This window comes from Podarcis gaigeae (assembly GCF_964106915.1).
Source record: "Podarcis gaigeae genome assembly, chromosome: Z".
NCBI lineage: Eukaryota > Metazoa > Chordata > Lepidosauria > Squamata > Lacertidae > Podarcis > Podarcis gaigeae.
This window is the reverse complement of record NC_139691.1, coordinates 25,821,285-25,834,520: the sequence shown is the minus strand read 5'-3', so window position 1 is coordinate 25,834,520 and position 13,236 is coordinate 25,821,285. Positions and strand designations below refer to the sequence as shown.

Below are 13,236 nucleotides of genomic sequence, written 5' to 3'. Positions count from 1 at the left end.
AGCGAAATCAATGTGGAGTCTTGACCATGGTTTTCGCGTCATCTCCCACGGCTGGATCAGGGACTGGGGCATGGCCGGTCGGAACTCTTGGCAGGTCTGGCAGCACCGGATCCATTCTTCTAATTCCGCATCAATGCCTGGCCACCAGACATAGCTCCTGGCCAGAGCTTTCATGCGGACGATACCTGGGTGACTCACATGCAGATCCTCCAGCACTCTGGTCTGCAGCTTAGCAGGAATCACAACCCGGTTCCCCCACAGCAGGCATCCCTTGTGAACTGACAGTTCATGTTTCCGGGAGACGAATGGGGAGAACTTGGCATCGAAGTGACCCACTGGCCACCCTCTCCACACCCAGTTGAGGACACGGGAGAGGGTGCGATCTTTTGCTGAGTGTATGGCAACATCTGTGGTGTGAAGCGGTGGCTGGGGCAGAGTCTCCAGCAGCATCACACTGTGGGCTGGGGACGGATCAGCGTCTATGTCTGGCAATGGCAGGTGGCTTAGGGCAGCTGTGTGGCCCAAGCTCTTGCTGGGACGGTGCTGAAGTTTGTAGTCATATGCATTGAGAAAGATGGACCACCTTAGCATCCTTGGGGACAGGATCTGAGGAGTCTGCCGATCAGGAGCAAAAAGGCCCAGCAGAGGCTTGTGGTCAGTCACAATTGTGAAGTGGCGGCCATAGATGTAGTTGTGAAACTTATTCACCCCTGCCACAACAGCCAGGGCCTCCTTGTCAATCTGGGCATAATTGCATTCCGCTGGTGACAAGGTCCTGGAGTAGAATTCAATAGGGGCCTCCCGTCCATCCGGCAACTGGTGGCTGAGGACTGCACCGATTCCATATGGGGAGACATCACAGGCAAGCACAACAGGCTTGGTCTCATTGAAATGGGTAATGACACTGTCAGAGGAGAGCAGGTGTTTGACAGCATTGAAAGCAGTGTCCTGAGCACAGCCCCAGATCCAAGGAGCTTTCTTGTTCAATAGCTGGTGCAGGGGCTCCGCAGTGGCCGCCATATGTGGAATAAAAGAGTGGTAGAAGTTCAACAGGCCCAGGAAGGACTGCAACTCTTGCTTACAGCGTGGCGGTGGAGCACTTTGGATGGCCTTTACCTTTGCTGGTGTGGGGTGGATGCCATCAGCGTTGATCAGGAACCCGAGGAACTCAACCTTGGGGACCCCCAGCTGGCATTTTTCTTTCTTCACCTTTAGGCCGGCATCTTGAAAACGGCGCAGGACCTCTCGAAGACGGCATGCAAGCTCTGCCTCGGACCCTCCTGCAATGAGGACATCACCAAAATATGGAATTACTCCAGGGAGATCCTTCAGGACATCTTCCATGAGGCTTTGGAAGAGGCCTGGGACCACGCTGACACCGAACTGTAGTCTCTTGACACGGAAAGCCCCGTGGTGGGTCACGATAGTCTGTGCCTCAGAGGTGGCCTCGTCAACTGGGAGTTGTTGATATGCCTGGGTCAAGTCGAGCTTCGCAAAGACTTTTCCACTCGCCAGCGATGCAAGAAGGTGACTCACGACTGGAACAGGATACGCATGCTGCTGCAAGGCTTTGTTGAGGGTGCACTTGTAGTCAGCACAGATCCTCACATTCCCGTTTGCCTTGAGGCAAGTGACAATTGGGGTTTCCCACTGAGCATGCAGGACTGGCTCAAGGACCCCTTCTTTGATGAGATGATCCAACTCTGCATCGATCTTGGGCTTCAGGGCAAATGGCACCTGCCGAGCCTTCATGCGGATTGGTACTACAGCCGGGTTGAGGCTCAGTGCGACCGGTGGGCCCTTGTAGCACCCCAGTGACACATCAAACACGGCTGCAAACTCATCACAGATGGCCTCATAGCTGGACTGGCCTATGTCCTGGACCCCTGTGATATGGATGCCCAGTGCGTCGAACCAGTTGAGGCCAAGTAGGCTGGTGTGGGGGCCTTGGACAACTACCAGCTGCAGCGGTCCGCTAAAATGCTTAAATTGGACAGTGAACGTGCCAATGCCCTGAATGGGCACGTGCTTCCCCTGGAAGTCTGTCAGGATCACCTCAAAGGGCTGCAAACAGGGGGCTCCTCCCTTCTGGCAGATGTGATGGTATGTCTCAGCAGAAATAACAGAGAGCGCTGACCCTGAGTCAACCTCCATTTCGCATGGGGTTCCCTGGATGATCACGGCTACTCGAATCTTCTCACAGATTGGCTGTGCATTCTGGATAGATGTGGCAGCTGGCTCCTGTGTGCAGGTACACTCCGATATGGCATGGCATTCTACTGCACCTGGAGTCCTGCGGTGACCATCCCCAGGCCCTGAAATTGGACACCAGGGAGTGTCCCACTGTTCCTTCATTTGGCAGGTGCATTCAATATGGCCAGTTTCCCCACATTCCCAACACTGGACATCACAGAAACACCATGGCTGGCATTCATGCTGGCCCCCGCAACTGGTGCAATTCACCTCTGCACCTCTCTGTCGGCCAAAACACTTGGACAAGCCAAGGCACAGTCTCAGGACGTCCTCACCTTCCTCACTGTCTACAACCTTCTCTGAGTGCACTGCCTCGGCCTTCCATGCCATGGGTGGGCTTTGCACTTGGCGAATCTCTCTCATCATCTTGCTGACTGTCTCTGCCGTGAGGGCCTCGTCTAAGGCAACCTGGAAGGCTAGATCCTTCTTCGCAAAAAGGTGCTGTTGTAGCTTCTCATCCCTTAGCCTGCACACAAGACTGTTGTGGAGCATTATCTCCAGGTCACTGAAGTTGCAGTGGTGGGTGTCCTGCAGCAAGGTTGTGATGAAGGCCTCTATGGATTTGCATGAGGCCTGGTTTCGCATGTAGAACTCGTGCTGGCAAGCAATCTCCAATGGCTGGGAAGCGAAGTGTGTCCTCAACTTCAGCATTATTGTGTTGAATGTCATCTCGCTTAGCTTGGTTGGGGCCTCGAGGGCTTGGGGAATCTTGAACGTGCCAGGCCCACACACACTGAACAGCATGGCTCGCTTCAATAGAGGGTCAGTCACGTTATTGGCCACATAGAAAAACTCAAGCTTGGTGGCATAGGAGTCCCATTTCCCTGGGACTGTGGGGTCAAATTGCTTGATGTGGCCCTGGGTGGCCATGAGGTCCACTCTGTGTGACCTGCCTTGTGGCTGCAGTCAGAGATTCCAGCTGGCTCAGGTGGCAGGTCCCCGGTGGTGCTTCAGCTCAGTTGAGGTGACAGTTCCCCAGCAGTGATTTCAGCTTGTGGAAGCCAGCCAGGGCTGCATAACTAGCCTAGCATCCCATGCTTGTTGCCAGTGAAGTGTACATGGGTTTCTATGAGGCCAGACACAATGATAATAGCAAGAGACTTGAGCTAACATAACTGAACAACAGGGGCAAAGCAACTGCTTAAATGTATTTCTGAAAGCCTGGGCCACTCCCACTCTCAATGTGACTGGCTGTCAAAAACTCCAAGCTGTGAATTGTAACTCAGAACTTAAGAGCCAATGCCAATAGCCCAAACCTTGATAACCAGGGACTCAAACTCAGGTGAATATAGACCACTGAATACATAACAACTACAAAAGACAAAGAGTCTTTTAGATCATATAGATCTTCGTGAGGGAAATCTTCTTTGAACCTATCAGATGAAAAAAAAGATTCCTTCCTAAAAAGCCATCTTGACTGCCCTGGCAGGGGTCAGGGTGGTAGATTTATCCTATTTTTTTTTACACATATAATAGTTTAAAAAGATATATGCCATATGTGTGAGGTGCTTTAAGCAATTTTATTTATGTATTTATTGGGGAGGATTGAAGATATATAAAGATACTCATAAATAAACATACAAAACAATAATAAATCACGCAGACACATACTAAGATAAGAAAAGCAGCATTCTATTTTTAAACTAGACAAACAGATAATCATCCCCATTCCAGAAATAAAAATGCCAAAGGGGAAAAAAAATCCAGTTATATACCATGTAGGTGATAAACTGAACTCCTTAGGAAAGGAATTCAGATGGAACCCCTTATAGACATTTTATGCAAAAAAGAAAATGAACTTAAGATATCTGGGTTTGAGGATTGTGCAGGTACACACAACATGCATACCATTATTTGGAAAATGCCTTACTTAATGCAATGGGTGGAATACTGGTTTATACAAAGTGGAATTGTTGAGTGTTATCTTGGAGTGGATGTTTTGAATAATTTTACTATATATAGCTGACAAAGAATCAGAAGTTGTCTTCCCCCACTTTCCTTCCTTCCTTCCTTCCTTCCTTCCTTCCTTCCTTCCTTCCTTCCTTCCTCTCTCTCTTCCTCTCTCTCTCTCCCCCCCCCCTTTGGGTTTGGGTTTTCATTCAGATTAGTTTCATTTATCTTTGATAAAAATATATCAGATAGTTAATATTAACTGTTGTATATTTTCCTTCAAACTTTAATAAAGTCAGGGTGTGTGTGAAAGGAATTCTAGATGGTGGACAGTGCACCACTACTGAAAATTTATTGATCCACGCTGTAACAGGTCTCAGCTATAGAAGATAAATGCGAAGCAGAACTTCACTGGCTGATTTTAACACCCAAGAAGAAACATAAAGAAGACGATGGTCTAGTTATCATTGAAGAGGCTGTACCATTTCAGACTACAAGTGGGCACTTACATGGTGAAGTACTCCTATCAGAAAGAGAAAAATTCCTGCACATGGAAGATGGCTCTGAGGAAAGAAAGTTTCTAGCTTAGTTTTCTACGTGCAGGGGGTTTGTGAATGTGAAGACACATTGAAATCATGTGAATCCCATGGAAGTTGGCAACTTCTATGAGAACTACACCTGAGAGTTTTTGATGACTCAGAAGCATATGATTTTAGAGCAGGATCTTTAAATAGTGATGTGTCAGGTGTTTTTTTCTTTCTTAAACTGACGTGTATTGACGTGTATTGACGGTTTTATTGTACATATACACTTGAGAAAATGATGCTGCCTTATCAATAAGTTAAATTATTTGTCTGAACAATACAAGATATTTATTTACAGGTCTTCATTACAAAGGCAGTTATTTGTTAGTAGCAGAATGTCCATTGTCATTACAAGAAGTATGTGTGTGGAGAGAGAGAGGGGTGGGGATTAACAGGTGCAGGGACCATAGGGTCACAGTACACCTCATGCCCAATCCCTATCAGTGAGAACTAGGTCACCCACTGTAAGGGTTGGAGGGCACATAGTTATTTCAACAGTGTCCTCATATGAGTAAATAACAGCTGTTCATTTGCATGGAGGAAAGTAAAGGAAAGTAAACCCACTTCCTGCTGAAACCATCCTTCATCTACCTACTCCAATCTTACATTTTGTTTCTTGGTTATATCAGATATGATAAAATGTTGGGAATGTAAGATGAAGTGTTGAAAATAGGCTTTTGTCAAGGTAGATGGTTTAAATTATTGATAAAGCTCAGGCTACAACTCCATGCATACCATTATTTGGAAAATGCCTTACTTAATGCAATGGGATGCACTTCTGCATTAATAATATGCATTGGATTGTGCTGTTATTACTGTTTCCATTGTGCTTAGGACTTGTGTTATATGGTCTCGGCAGCCACTCCCAGTCACCAGTCTAGCTGCATTCTGTAGCTTCAAGTCACCTTCAAAGGTAGCCCCACGCAGAGCGCATTACAGTCGTCTAAGTGGGAGATAACCAGAGCATGCACCACTCTGGTGAAACAGTGCACAGGCAGGTAGGATCTCAGCCAGTGTACCAGATGTAGCTGATAGAGATGTCCTAGGTGAAGAATTAACCCATACCTCCATGGATAGCTATGAGGTCCAGCTCCAAGGGTCTTCTGGCGAATCCCTCACTGCAAGAAATGAAGTTACAGGGAACCAGGCAGAGGGCCTTCTTGGTAGTGGTTTCATCCCATCAGATGTCAAGCAGATAAACAACTAGATGGCTTTTAGAGGACATCTGAAGACAGCCCAGTACAGGGAAGTTTTTAATGTTTGATGTTTTACTCTGTTTTTATAATTTGTTGGAAGCTGGCCAGAGTGGCTGGAGCAACCCAGGCAAATGGATGGGGTACAAATATACTACTACTACTACTACTACTACTACTACTACTACTACTACTAATGGGAAGGAGGAGGAGGAACATGTTACACTGGAAGCAAAACCCATTGTGGTAGTGGTGCTAGTAGGAAGATGTTTTCAACCCCTTTCACTTATACACAAAATGTGTTTGCAAATACATTTTTGAAAGAGTTATGAATTTCTAGTCATTTGAGAGATACTTAATAACTCCGAACTCTGAAGATTTACTAACATGCTTTGTGAAATTAGTCCCTCCCATTTAATATCTTTTGAGATATTCTATGCTATATATAAAGATTTAGGATGAGGCTCAGTGACACTGCATTGCATAATATCATGGCTTGCAGAGTTGTTTTGGTGTGTGACTTTGGATGTTATACAGGTTGTCTCAGCAACCTGGATCAGGTCAGCATTGCTAAACCAACACCATCAGATGTGACATAGTAGTACTGAGTAAAGATATTGTAAGTCAGGGAGAGGTTATTAAAACATGTGGGTTTGAAACAAATCCACACAGCATTGTAACAACTTCTTGGATTCTACAGTTATACACAGTATAACTTCCACTTTCTTGTATCCAAAGGGAAACCCTTTATAAGGATATGGTGATATGCAACATAAATAAAGCACTGGAGATTCTGAAGCACCTCCACACCTTAAAAGTGAACCAAGATAGTGGGCTCAATAGTGTTTCCTTCCTAAATAAAACTCAAAGCAAAGTTGCTAATTCAGGGCAAATAACAATTAATTAGTTTAACTAGATCACAACCCCAGAGTCTCTGTATACCCCTGTAAATAAATAATAAATGTTATTTATTGTTTGCCAGTGTATAAAGAACACAACACAGAATGATTGTGTACTCAAAGTTTTGCATTTGCCAAATTGTCAGAAAGGTACACCACCAGATGTTTTGAAGTTGTTTATGCATTCCAGGCTCTTATGACTACACTGGGATGGTCCTTGTAGACCTGAGTGCTGGGCAGAGTGTACCTACATATGGTAACCTCGGGAGCGGCTCAGATAAACAGTTGTTACTTAAAGGCTCTCTGAGTCATCATTCCTTATTCTGCATTGCATAAATGAACATGCTATGTTGGAACACAGCCATGAGTAGCGTATTTGCTCCCTTGTGGCTGGCAGGAAGCTTGTTTTCATCAGCTAGTATATAGGAGAATGGGACTACTGCTCGAACTGACTTGCTAATAGGATAAACAGCCCTGTGGAGCCTCTCTTTATGCTCATGCTGTACATAGATGTTTGTAACATTTGTATTAGTACAGAACGCACTGTGAAATGGGAGTAGGTGAAAGCTTCGGGCAACTACCTCAGAGTAAAGGCATAGGCTGCTGCATGTGAACCTGTTTAAAACACAAAAATGTAGTTTTTTCAATCCAGAATCATTCATGCTTGTCCTCAACATGCTGGTTTCAATCTGGAGTTTTTCTAGAGCCTGCTGTCCACAAGGGCAGGTGTGGTTACTTGCTGCGCATTTGAAAACCCTGCAATAATCTACTTTTTGAATGAAACCAGTCTCTCCAGAACCTAATCGAAGGGAGGATTTTCAAATGCCTATCAAGCCTTTGGCTGAGCTAGTGCAATGTCGTAGAATGATCATGAGCATTCCATTTGCTAAGAGAAATTGACTGCAACAGAGTAGTCACATTAGTCTAGTTTTGTGAGTTGAAGTGAAAAGGTCTTCAGGCATGGTGGGGGCGGAGAAATCTCACACAGGTTCACACAGGTAATTGGTGTATTCCTTCCATGTAAACATGATTGCTTTACAGGATACTAAGCATTTTCTCTTTCCCCCTTTCTTCAGTTTAAATATCCAACTTTTGACATGTACATAGTACATTCTAGTGTACTATAAGTGAGAAGGAATTGTGTGATAGGACTCACCCCTCCAAGAGTTAACAGTAGGCATTGGTGGCCCTTTCAAGGTCCTAGTTACTCTGTTGGATATGGATACAGAGAGGACTCAAGACAGTTCTCATTGGGATGGGAAACCTTTATAGCCTAGCAGACCATATTGTTATCACTACCCCTTGAGGGCCGAGTTTGTTGACTGGGCAGAGCTGTCCTGATAGTTTCCCAAAGGGTATATGAAAAAAAATCCCAGGATTTTAGGTGGGCATAGACAATGGCAGAGTCTCCCCCTGAAATGTTGGGTCCTGGAGATACTTGAAGGAAAGGTGCTTTTTACTTACAAATTACATGTGGACTCCTAAAAGCATGCTTACTTGAATGTTAGCTTCATCAAAATCAATAGGCCTTCAGAGAAAACAGGTTTAGGATGAGAGTGTTAATATGAAATTTGTTATTTTTTTCAGAAATCTCATTTGGATAAAGCTCCCCCCCCCCCAGTCTTTGTCACCCCCTTCCAAATATAGTGGTACCTCAGGTTACAAAGTTAATTTGTTCCGGAGGTCTGTTCTTAACCCGAAACCGTTCTTAACCTGAGGTGCACTTTTGCTAATTGGGCCACCCGCTGCTGCCATGCTGCTAGCACGCGATTTCCATTCTCATCCTAGGGCGAAGTTCTTAACCCGAGGTACTATTTCCAGGTTAGCGGAGTTTGTAACCTGAAGCGTTTGTAACCCAAAGCATTTGTAACCCGAGGTATCACTGTATTTCCCCCCCCCCCCTTGTGTTGAAACTGTGACTAATAGGTTTTTGTACTGCCACTGAAATGTGTAGAAGAATTTCATTTATATCCTATCATTCAACCCTAATAGGCTCTTGGGGTGGTATATTCCATCAATGTGAGAAATTTGAGCAAAGCTCTCTCAGATTTTTAGTGTGAAAAAGGGGTGGTGGTGGGTGGGACCTGGCATCTTGCCTTAGCTGCCACTGTTCTCAAAAATATATCCACAGATCTACACAATATTTTCACTGGGAGCAGGCAGGTGGTGAGGAGCAAACTGTTACAGCAGTAACAGGATACCAAGTGCAGAAAAAAAATATTTTGCAGTGGGTTGAAAGAACAGGGGAACTATGCACCATTCAATATTTACAGTAACTGTAGCTTGTGATTCTGTTGTCAGGGACAACATTTGTTTACTCTTGTTAATCATTTATTCTCCTCAAGATTCACTTTTCCCCAGCATCTAGAAAAAAATGAATACTAGATTATATAATAATGAGTTGTAGCTCTAATTACCAAAGTAATCAAATGCATTTTTAACAAGATCTGTCATGGTGGAAAAAACATATCCTGTTATCTAATGATTGTAGCATTGTACCATAGGGCACAAACACATCTAGGCCACAGAGGGAGACATGACAGACAATTCTAATGCATGTGTACTTTTGAGGTAGACCTCAGCCCTGAGCTACTGTCCTTAGCTGAATTGCCCAAATATAAAGTCCCCGTTATAACAATGTGATGTATATGAACAAATGGTGTTGCAGTTTTGGGTTCATTGCCCTCTCTCTAGTATTGTAAATAGTGTGTAATAATATTTTCTGTGTTAACCAAATGCTGTACTGGTTCCGGGCTATTTTGCTCAATAGGCAAAACTATCTACTTGAACGCCTCCACCCCCCAACAAATTGCTAACTTCAATTTTCAAAAATGGGTGTCTTGTACAAAAAAATGAAAAGCGCAGAGCTTGAAACTGCTATTTTTTATTATTTTTAAAAATGCAGTAATAAGTAATCTGTTCAAAACTGTGCTCCTCAACAGGTCAGTACTGTGCCTCACTAAGGTCTGTACCCTAGACGGCTGCCTAATTGGCCTAATGATACCACTGGCCCTGACAAAATCAGCTGTAGGGTGCAACCATATAGATATACACAGTAATCTAATATAGTGTTTGGAATAGAATGAATTCACTTGACAATTCCCTACTGCTCAGCAAGACTGTGGGGTGTGTATGGTGCAGGTAGGGATTGATATTGTCATGTTATCAGTTTTAAGATGGATAAGCCTGGGTAAGCGCCAGGACCCCTGAAATCCCACAATGCTGTAGAAATGGGGGGGGCGTGTAACACAGGCACTTACTCAGGGTTCGCGTTTCCTTTTGGAAAGGAGGCATGGCAGAGATTGCAATGTCTTGATGAAATGCAGTCATACTGTTAACATGCCATCTAGTTTGGCCTTAAGCTGGTGTTGTTTGGAAAAGTCGGTATGAATACAGGCAGACAGCCATCCTGGTCACCTCACAGTATACCTTTTAATTTGGATGGAGCCACTCCCTTGGGAAATATAGACTAAAGTTAGCAAAACTTCTGGAGGACATACTCAGCTATTCTGTGCTTGATTTCTTGAAACTGAGTCAGAGTAGCTCTTGCAGAAAAAAGAAAGCAATCTCACCTTACTACAAGAGCTTTTCAAGTTCATTCTGAGTCATCATGACAAGAGTTTGAGCAGCAGGCTAGACTGCATGCAGAATGTGTGTGTGTGTGTGTGTGTGTGTGTGTGTGTGTGTGTGTGTACTTGTGCTTTGAAAGAGTAAACAGCTTTGATACAAGGTATACCCTTGAAGTTATGTCAAAATGACCTTGGTAGCACTATGTCACATCAAACTGATGCTGATTAAGTGCAAACATTTGCATGGTGATTATGTGGCACCAAAAAGGAGGAACAAATCGAAGAACTTTCCCCCCCAAAAAAATATTAGTACACCTGTCCTAATCCAGCTGAAGTTACTTGTGCTAGCTAAGTTCGACCAAACAAGTTAATTTATCCCATTGCCTCAGTGGGACCCATGGGGCAGTCCTGTACATGCATCATCAAAGGTATCATTGTTTTCTTATGAGCTTACTCCCTAATTAGTGTGCTGAAATCAGAACCAACTAACTCTAGTTTTGTCTACGTCCTCCCCCTCACTACAGAGTTCTACAAGGAGGAGGAGGAAGCTGGCAGACCAAGCCACCTGCAAAACTGTAATTAGGAAAGCAGACAGGGGGGAGGTAACTGAGGGTGGACTGATGTGGGTCAGTTCCAAATGCCTCTGAGAATACCTTAAGCAGGTGATGAAGGCTGCAGCTCCCCACCCCACTGACTGCCCGCCATGCTCTAGAATTCAGTGGCATGCTAACTCTGACCATGGGCATTCTGTTTGACTAATAAGACTAATAGCCATTCATCTCTCTCTCTCCCTCCACCATTAAATAGACTAATTCCTATTTAAAGCCTAGCTAGTAACCATCACCACATCTTCTGACAGAATATGCCCACACAAATGATGGATATATTAATGCATACGCTCTCTGTTTGGCACCAGGTTTCTTTGGGCCTTTGAGCAACCAAATATCACTGGGGCACCTTTATCACCACCTCTTCCATTTAAGAAAAAACCCCACTCTGATTTTGCTCTCTCCTTCCCCTCCCCCGGCTTGTTTTTTTTTTTTTTTTTGGTTCTGTGGGGTCCTAACAGAGACAGATTTAAGGCAGTATGACCAGTTTCCCCGCACAGGTTGCCAAGCAGAGGGGGTGCCTTCTTGCCTCTTTCACAGCCTAAACCATTAGTGGGCAAGAGATGTTGGAAGTACAACAATTGAGATCATTCAGTTTGTAACTTAAGGGTTGGTTCTGTTAGTGTTAAAGTCAATTAGCCTAGAAGGAGACAGGTGGAGGTGTTGCTTAGCAACCAAGCAGAGTGGGATGATCCTCACTGAGGTAGCACATGCTCTTCTTAGCTGTATAGTTCTGAGGGAGTTTCATGTCTTCCTGCTTTGTACAAGGCCTGAATTAAGAAAGACAAAATCTCTGTGTTTGTTTCCCCTCAAATTATACACTGCTTTGTTCAGTTTACTCAGTACTATCAGGTGCTATCAAGCCTTTTCTCCCCAGACTCCATTTATTTCAGTGACTTTGCTAACAAGAAGTGCCCTACTGGCCAAACACTCAGTTCTCACAGTAGCCAAGCAGATGCTCATGGAAAGCCTACAAGCAGGGCATGAGTGCAAGAACACTTTCCGCACAGTGGAAGTAGAGCCAACAATTGTGAGTGGTAGCCATTGATAGGCTTGTCCTCCATTCATATCTGTCAATGGTCAGATCATGGAACAACCTTCCTTTAAATCCAAACACCAAGCTTCTAATATCCTTCTGCATCCAGCACAAAATAGCATTGTCTTTGTATTTTCTCACAATTTAGATCATAAGCTCATTGTGCAAGGGGCTTTAAAGAAAAGAAAAGAAAATTTGCCTATATTGCCATGTGAAGCACCATATACATTGATGGCTCCTATATAAATAAAATAAACAATAGTGATTATTGTTAAAGCTCTGTAAGTCCTCCATAACTTATCTGATGCAAAAGACCTACCAAAGAGTTATAACATGAGTTTGGGAGAAAATGAGGTTAATTCTCATATATTCCTTTTAAAGACAAAATAAAAATTGATCTCCCATGCCTTATAAAACAGCATCTAAGATATCTTACCATATAAAGGATTTCACATTAGAAAAGACATCACTGAGAAGGAACAACAAATGGGTTTTATGGCACCTTAAAGACTTACAACTTTAATAGATTAAACAATGATTAAGAATACTCAACAGCTTATGCAATTAGTTAAATTGAAAGTAACTAGTCCCTTACATTTTTAAAAATTGGTTCCTTTGATACTTGCAGAAGAATTGCTCATTGTCATTTATCAGAGGATGTTTGTTCAAGCATGTCATATAATCCCGTCAAACAAAACTAACAAACTTTGTTTCTTTTCTTACAGCCAGTTCATACGTTATTTGGAGCCAGCTGATGCATGGAAAAAGACTTCTCACACAAGTGGTGTCTTACGCAAGTTGTGTGTAATGTCAGAGCAGGTACTCACAGAAGATCGCAATGGCTACTTGAGCAATAACAACACAGGGCTTATTTCCAAGGCCCTCATTGGCATTGCTAAGTAACTAGAACAAGATGAGAAAAGTAAAACTTTAGTCAGATTTTTTTTTTAAAAAAAAAAAAGTGGCTTGAAGAATATTAATCTATTGGCACTGGAAACATTTGGAGGGTCTCTACAGAAGCATAGTTATAAAATGTTATGGTTTCTGGTGGCCTCAAATATATTGACCACTAAAATGTCACTATCCAGGGGAGGATTAAAGACAATTTTCATACCATTTAGTTTTACTTTATTGTGTGTATAGCAAAACTGGAAGATGCCTATAGAACACCAGCACTGTATGCCCCTAAAGGAAACCCATAAGT

At 43.6% G+C, this 13,236-nt stretch overlaps 1 long non-coding RNA gene across 1 annotated transcript; it reads left to right on the top strand.

Annotated features, from left to right (window-relative positions):
• The first annotated feature begins 6,099 nt into the window (after positions 1 to 6,099).
• Positions 6,100 to 12,973, top strand: LOC310836823. The gene is made up of 3 exons (XR_014560231.1): positions 6,100 to 7,729; positions 7,770 to 11,050; positions 12,758 to 12,973. It is a non-coding gene; the product is annotated as an uncharacterized lncRNA (long non-coding RNA).
• Positions 12,974 to 13,236: the final 263 nt, after the last annotated feature.